The sequence below is a fragment of the Dendrobium catenatum genome, unplaced genomic scaffold, assembly GCF_001605985.2.
Source record: "Dendrobium catenatum unplaced genomic scaffold, ASM160598v2 fragScaff_scaffold_1434, whole genome shotgun sequence".
NCBI classification, from domain to species: Eukaryota; Viridiplantae; Streptophyta; class Magnoliopsida; order Asparagales; family Orchidaceae; genus Dendrobium; species Dendrobium catenatum.
Genome location: NW_021319896.1, coordinates 330,821 through 339,563, shown reverse-complemented (window position 1 = coordinate 339,563; position 8,743 = coordinate 330,821).

Sequence of the window (8,743 nt, the reverse complement as noted above, 5' to 3'; positions counted from 1 at the left end):
AACAACAGCGTTGATTGGCATAGCAGACTTGGCCATCCTCAAGCTCGTGTCTTACAGCAGCTATCGTCATGTTATCCTCATCTGAGAATTACCTCTCCTAAATCTATGTGTAATTCTTGTTTGTCTTGTAAAGGGCATCAACTTTCTTTTGAAAATTCTATTAGTACTTCTATTGCTCCGCTAGATTTAATTCATTCTGACGTTTGGGGACCTTCTCCGGTCCCTTCTTGTCAAGGTTTTCGATATTACGTCTTGTTTGTTGATGATTTTTCACGTTTTATTTGGTTGTTTCCTATTATGTCCAAATCGGAGGTTACGAACACATTTATTAACTTTGTTGCTTTTATTGAACGCCGGACTAGTAGCAAAATTAAAGTGTTAAGGACTGATGGTGGAGGAGAATTTGTTAATAAACAATTTCTTACATTCACTCGCAATGCCGGAATAACTCACCAAACATCATGTCCTTATACTCCTCAACAAAATGGGATCGCTGAAAGAAAGCATCGCCATATCATATCTACCACTCGTACTCTTCTTCATAATGCAGGTTTACCGCTAAAATACTGGCTGGAAGCTGCCTCTACAGCAGCATATCTTATCAATCGTCTACCTTCTGTTACGACTGAGCAATTATCTCCAATTCAACGCATGTTCAACATCACACCGTCATATGCTCACCTCCGAACATTCGGTTGTGAATGTTACCCTCTTCTTCCTCCTCAGCATCGAACGAAACTTTCTCCTACTTCGTCTCGTTGTGTTTTTATGGGTTATTCTGATACTATGAAAGGCTATAAATGTTTTAATCAGAAAACTAATAAAATTTTTATTTCTAGGCATGTTCAGTTTAACGAGTTTTGCTTTCCTTTCAAGACAGAACTTCCTCACACTCAACCAAGCGCAAACCCTGTTCCATCATCTCTGTTAATTCCTTCCTCAGTGATTCAAACAATGCCATCAAGCACTAAGAATACTGACTTAACGTCTGTATCCGCCACGATCCCATCTCATCTCACTGATCAGGTTTCTGCTCCTAGCTACACCGAGGACCCATGCATTCCACCAATCAGTCAGACTTCTGCATCTAGGCCAAAACACTCTATGACCACAAGGATGCAAACAGGCTCTCTTAAACCTATTAATAAACTCAATCTGATGCATCAAGAAACTTCCCAATCCGATCCTACCTCTTACAGTGTAGCTGTTAAGAAGCTGGAATGGAGACGGGCTATGGCCGAGGAGTTTTTTGCTTTACAGAAACAAGGAACTTGGGATCTAGTTCCTCTTCCGCCTAATGCATCTATTCTTGGCTCTAAATGGACATACCGAACGAAATACAACTCGGATGGTTCAGTTGCAAGAATGGAGTCTTGAGTTTCTACAGGGTCCGGGTCGGGTTTCGGGTCTGGTCAAAAATTGACACCCCTTTCAGTTCATCACGATAAGGTGAGCTGAGGGCCATCTGAGTTAGCACTTCCTTTTAGCTAAGTTTGGATGAGATGGTGATTGCTCTAGAGAGAACAAGTGACTTATGCGGCATCTAGGCATGTGGTGGGCACCGAATTATTGACTTAGTGCCGAGGTCCCTGTCCACTCTGGGTTGGGTGAGTTCGCTATTAAGTCGGGGCAAGTAGCTCGTGATAATCCTATGGGTGAATCCTATGAGCTCCAAGCATGTAGTCACTGTATCGTCGAAGCAAGTTCATCATGTGAAGGGAAACATTTTTATTGTAAGCATGCAAACTTGAGAGATATTTGATCCCTCAAATCACCTTAAAAAGTTAATAACTTTACCATTTAGTCCCTATTTACTATAGAGAAAGTAACTTTTAAATTATTTGTGCAAAGCAATTTTCTTAGAAAAATTATTTCTGAAAGCTTAGAAAAAATAGTACTAGCCACAAAAAGAAATTATAATTACGGACGGCAAAAAAGTTATCTCAAATAAAACTTAAATCTTATCTCTTATCATGTGCTGACAGTTCTAATATGTTTAAACTCTTTCCTAACACCATCATATGGGGGTTTTCATTAGAAAGATACCAAATTTTTTTCTAATTTTTTTATGTAAGATTCTCATATGTTTTGCCTAATACTCTTAAACTTTATTTGGGACTTTGTTAAGAAGCAGTAAGAAAGTCGTCTCAAACGAAGCCTTAAATCTATCTATGTATAAACTTTGAATATAAGAATAAAATGGTAATTCCATTTTCATCATAAATTTTTTAATTACTTGTAATTATCATTGCTGAACGCTGGTAATGACGTTGCCATTAGCCCATAATGACGTTGATAACCATCAATTTACATTATAATTAATTGCAAATATGTCGTCGCCAAGCATTATTGTTCCCTTTTTGGTCCACCAGGCGCTGCAGTTCATCCTGTTGTTTTATGTTGATTTCAAAATATTATAATGAATATTCTAATTAAGATTTTTTTTTTTTGGTTAGGTGCGTTTGATTTGTTTAAAAAGAGAAAAAGCGTCTAAAATGAATTTAATCTATTTGAAATATTTTAAAATTATTTAAATTAGTATGAAATAAATACATGTCTTTTTTTATTGAAATTAAATGAATATAATGTAAAATCAAATGATGATGATGGTTGCAGGCGGCCAATGGTAGGTGGTGCTATCGACAGTGGTTGTCGGCAATGGAAAAAATATGTATCGTGTATTTGGAACCGGTCAAATCTTATGATTTTTAAATACTCCAAAATTATATTTGAGAGTGAATTTCAAATGCTTTAAAATTTTATTCGGGTCAACCTTAAGAAAAGCTCACACATGCATCACATATACAAGACTTGAACTCAAGACATCTTAGTTGGTAGCAAAAGCTCTTAACCAGTAGTTCATGATAAGCTATGTCTTAACACCTATTTTACTTCAAAACAAATATCCTTTTAATTAGTAATTCTTTATAAAAAAATTCAAATATATTGAGACTTCATTTGAGACTGTTTTCTTATAGCTTTCAGTGTGACTAATTAAGTAGTTTTAAAAAGTTTTTAAAAAAAGTCAGGCTTTATTTTGGATGACTTTTTACTATTTTATAAAACTATTTTAGAAAAATTAACTTTTAAAAGCTGTTGTAGAAAGCAACTTCTTAGTACAAAATTTTCTTAAAAATAATAAAAAAATATTGGCCAAATAAATATTATGATTATAATTTGAAAATCAAAACAATAAGAAAATTATCATAAACAAAACTTTAAGATGTTCTAAATAAAACCTTGTTGCATCCTAGAATATTCGTGGTGGTAGAGAAATATAAAGTTTAGTGTTTTAGTGTTGAATGAAGATCCAACACGCACACAAATAAAAAGAGAGGGTGCAACATTTATAGGAAATATCAAGATTTTTATGTGAAAAACCCCTGAAAAATAGGGAAAAATCACGGGGTCTAGCCCAATTTGAATGAATCCACTAATATTTGAAGTTGATTACAAATGAGGCCTTTCACCATGATTTTATGTAACAAATATGCATTATATAGAGTGTGTTATATGGTGGAAACATGAAGAATCACTCTTGATGTATTTATTTGGTCGATAGGGCCATATAGTTGGTGGGCGACAAAAGTCGGAAGGACTGTAGTCGATGGGCGATGTAAGTCGGAAGGGCCATAGTTGGTAAAATTCCATTGATGGATAGAAGTCCATAGTCGGATTAAAGTCCAAAGAATGTCTGGTGACGGGCAGAAGTCCGGTGTCGAGTAGAAATCTGACGACGGATTGAAATCCGGCGACGAACGGAGATCCAGCGTCGGGTAGAAATCCGACGCCAGTCTGCGGCTGGGCAGAACTCAACCGTTAGATGGCATTCGGGCAAAACTCCATGTCGGTCGGCTGCCGGGTAAAAATCCGGTGGTGGTCGAGGAAAAGTCTCTTCTTTGCTTCCTTCTTTTCTCTTCTTGCTTGTGCCTCCTTCCCTCCTTTGGGGTCCCTTAATTTCTATGAGAAATGAGGGGTCTAGTTATAATTTTCTGAGAGTAGCATGACCAGTAAATAGCAAGAAGATCAAGGGTAAATTGTGAGTGGTTTGAATGGACGGTCTATGTTGAAACCTTTGATCATAAATCGTTTATTGGGCATTTAAATATCTTAATGATATCAAAATTCGACAATATTGGACACGTTGGATTTGGCACGTCGAGTCGCTCGATTCGACGATAAGCATATCATGTTTGGAAACTGTTTGATAATCCAAATTATGATTTGAACTTTATGAATGTGCTTCAAGCCTTTGATTTGGACCAATTTGAGCACAAATTGGATCAAAATTGGTATCGTTGGGTTCTTATTTCCGAGACGTTCAGTTCAACTATAAGTTTGCTAAAATCGAAGTTCAGATGATCCCGGATTTAATTTTTTGAGTTTCCAACTTGATTTTGCTTTGAGATTCGTGCCCGATCAACATAATTTTTTTGATGATATATCAAAACTAAACTCAATTATAATCATTTTAAGTTAAAAAAACAAGTAAACTCGTTTTAACTATAGCAATCCATTCATGAGAATATGTGGTTACAAAGCTGCAATAAGCATGAAAAAATTACATTTGATTTGCGACCTTAAACTGCTAAATAAAAAAGTACATAAAATGGGACCAAACAATCCTTTATTCATAAAACACATCATGTGATCACTGTTCTGACATAAGAAAGCTCAGAAAGCAAGAGCTCCAACCCTGATTAGTTACCAGGTGGTCAAGATCTGCAACCATAGATAGCTTCGCAACCCGGTGTGTATAGACCCCCATGGCTTGGGAGAATTATTAGGTTCGGTCACCCGATAAAGAAATACATTCGGATTTCCCTCCATCTACAATAAAGCGCAGTCAAAACACAGTTACTGTAGCAGCTGTGCTTTGACTGTGCTTTTACTGTAAACATAGAAATCTGATTGTATCTCTCTGTTAGGTGACCGGACCTAATAATTTTCCCTCCAGGCAAATTATTACGTCCGGTCACTCGACGTAGAGATACGTCCGGATATTCATAAAATATTATTTTAAACTAAGCGCGTCAAAAGCGCATGTAAAGTGCAGTTAAAGTGCAGTCAAAACGTAGTCAAAAAAGCGCAGGTGAAGCGTAGTCAAAGCGCACCTAAAGCACAGTCAAAGTACAGTAAAAGTGCAGGCGACGTGACAAGTTTTAATCGGATGTCCGGATCTATTTTTAGGTCCGGTGACCGGACCTAATAATTTGCCCCATCTCCATGGCTTTCTCTTTAGTCTTTGCTACTGCTGAGAGAGTATTTGCTACTCTTTTATATGCACATGCAGCTGTGCGTATCACATGCCAGTGCGCTAATAATGGCATATATACTTTATAAAAGTAAAGGTTTCTTTTTGTTGATGGCTCACCAAACAATCTTTATAAGATTAGCATTTACATTCTTATTTTGCTCATTCTCAAAAGGAAAAAAATTATTCTGTGCAAATGTCGTCCGGAGACCAACTAGAATGCGTCACATCACTCATGTGCTCGATACCGTTGATATGGTGCATTCTGATTGGTCTCCAAATGACGTTTTGCGTCCGGTCTCCACATAGAATAATTTCTCTCTCAAAAGAGGAATCATTTTCACCCTTGATGAAGGGTTTTTGTAAAATATATCTTTTGATATCAACACAGGTACAGTGGATATCATCCCAATCATCAATGTTGTTCCGTACTAAAAAAATTGCATAGATTAAATTCATGTTTAATATCTTAACTTCTAACAAAAATCTAGCGGTCATAAAAAAGCTGTAAAAGGCCGGTATGTGAAAAATCTAAGAAGAAAAATAATCACAATGCCTGAGTTTATTTTAGCAATCAGGTACAAAATAAAATATACAAGAATCTTCTTTTCTTCACAGTTGAATAAGCTAAGATTATTTACTATTGAGAACGATCATCAGAGCTTCATTGAGTGAATTACATAAATCTGCATGTTATTCATAGGATGATTGTTAAGAAACCCACAAAAGGTTATATCTTCCAGAAGTTTTAAGACGGTGATGGAAATTGCTGGTGGGGTCTTCAACGGTGATAGCCGGAAAATGCAATAAAGCTTCTTAGTTCTCTTAACATTTCAGCCTCCTCCTTTGCATGGAATGGAGCTCTATTTATAGGATTTTTAAGATGGCATTTAGTAAATTTAGATAAAATCTAAAATACTCGATCTATGACCCATGTTGATCTGATTGATCGTAGATCATTTATCAAATATATGATTGCTTTAATGAAGTTAGAATGGAGTGATCTTTGGCTCATTAGATGTGTCTCGATCGTAGAACTGATAGATTTGACTATAAGCTTGCTATAATTGGAGGTTGCTTGATCCGTCAATTAAAGTTTAGAAATTTTCAAATACTATTCAAGCACCTAATTTGAGCTCGTTTGGAGTTGGATAAGATCATTTGTCGTATTGGTAGGTTCATCTTATTAAGATGTTCAATTCGACTACAAATTTGCTAAAACTAAAATTTGAATGATGTAGAAATTAATTTCAAAAGCTTCCAATTCAAAGACTTCCTTGAGATTGATGCATACAGAGTCATATCAAGTGCGCTTCCATTTGCTTTCATATGAATTTATTTAATCTTAATTGCTTTAAGTGTAAAAAAAAAATAAGTACTTTAACTTGATCAATAAGAAAGCTGCCTCAAACGAAGACTTAGGCTTCGTTTGGGATGATTTTTTTACTGCTTCTTAAAACAACTTTATAGTACAATTTTTTTTATTTTTGTACTAAAAATCTGATTTAAAAAGATGTAAGAAAGTCGTCCCAAATGAAACCTTAGGCTTGGTTCGGGATTACTTTCTTATTGCTTTCTAAAGCAGCTTTGTAATACACAAAAAAAAATTGTATTAAAATACTGTTTTGAAAAGCATAAAAAATTATCCCAAACGGAACTTTATTCTGGCCATGGATATAAGTTTCCACGACTGTTTCAACACTGCTGGTGATGCAGAGAAATAGTAGGAGAAGAAGAATCACTATAACACCTGCCAGTGAACTGATTTTTCTTAGCTCGATCGATCGACATTGCTGTCTGTGGTCTTGCTCTGAGAGAAGTTGTTACAGTATGCATCCTTATATCTTAACTCTTTAAGTTGGTTGTATGTGTCACATGCATGCTAGTGAATCAATAATGGCTTATAGTTCATAAAAGAGGTGGTTTCCTTTTGTTGATAGCTCACCTACCTATCAATGTTTGTTCTCCATATTTTTTGTTTTTATTTTTCATGTACCAAAGGACTTTCTGCACTTTCTTCCTGATGGGGTTAGGCTGTCAAGTCCAAAGATCAAATTCGAAAAAATTGCCTATTTTAATCACTTAAATAATCAACTAAAGCTTCCATGAATTCATTACTATAAATTAATCAAGTGGAAACAACTAAAATCATATACATCAAAATATTTCACTATTCATTCCTCAAAATTATATTTATAATAGTCAGGAGATCACTTACAATTAATAATATACCTCAAGCTCCTAGCTATAAAAAAATAAAATAAAATAAAATACAGAGCAAAATAAAAGAAGAATCTAAAGATCTCAATCAATCTTACTCCATATAGTCTTGGTCCCTTCCCTGACCTAAAATCAATTAAAACCGCATAATGCGTTTACAAAGCACAACAAAAACTAAAAACTGACTAAAGCTTTCAATACAAGATCTAAGAAATCAAAATGTACACTCATCTCAATCAATAAACTCAATAGTGTTTAATATTATCAATGCTCAATCATCACTTGTACGATTCAATATGATCAATAACGAAAAGTGAGCAACATCATGTTTAAGTAAATAAATCAATTACATGTGCAAGAACATGAATACATCAAAAATCAATAAATCGGTAATATAACATGAAATAAACCATGTGTGTATATTTCAAACATGCAGGTGTCAATATCATCAACGATATCAGTCTTATTTATCTTTTCAATTATTATTATTGTGAAATTAGTACATGTAATATACACACATTTCTCTATCTATCAATTAGTTATATCAATGATATCAATGTTAGAAATATAATTAATATATATAGCATTACATGGTTCAACGAGGCAGGACATCTAACTTTAATGTGGTGTTTTAATCATTTCATATGTATTCATTGCATCATTATGTCATTATCATTATCTTTATTATTAATATTACTATAATAGAAAACAACTTATCAGTACAATTTTTTTTTTGAAAGTAGCAAAAAAGCAATGGCAAAAAAAAATTGTGTTTACGATCTGAAAAGCAAAATAACAAAAAAATTATTTCAAACAAAACCTAAACCTGTGAAGATCCATCAAATCTTACAATCACAACCCTGCCACACCATCTCTGTTCAAAATCATGCAAAACTTGTTGCGTTCGACTTTGTTACTTCCATAGCCTTCAAGCACATACCTAATATACTTTTGATCTCCAATGTTGCAATGCAAAGTCGTGTGGGAGAGTAAGGCTTCGTTTGGCACAGTTTTATCATTGCTTTTTAAACAATTTTTTTCGTACAAAAAATTATAGTTTAAAAAATTAAAAAATTTTTGTACTAAAAAACTATTTTAGAAAGCAGCAAAAAAACTATTCCAAAGGAAGCTATGGCTAATGGAATTGAGATTTGCATGAGAGATCATGTGGCTGGACTAATCCCACTTCAAAAATGAAAATAAGTTCTTACTGCACAAAAATGGCTTTTTTTCATTGGTTTAATGCTGATGGGCATCCATCCAGGGTTC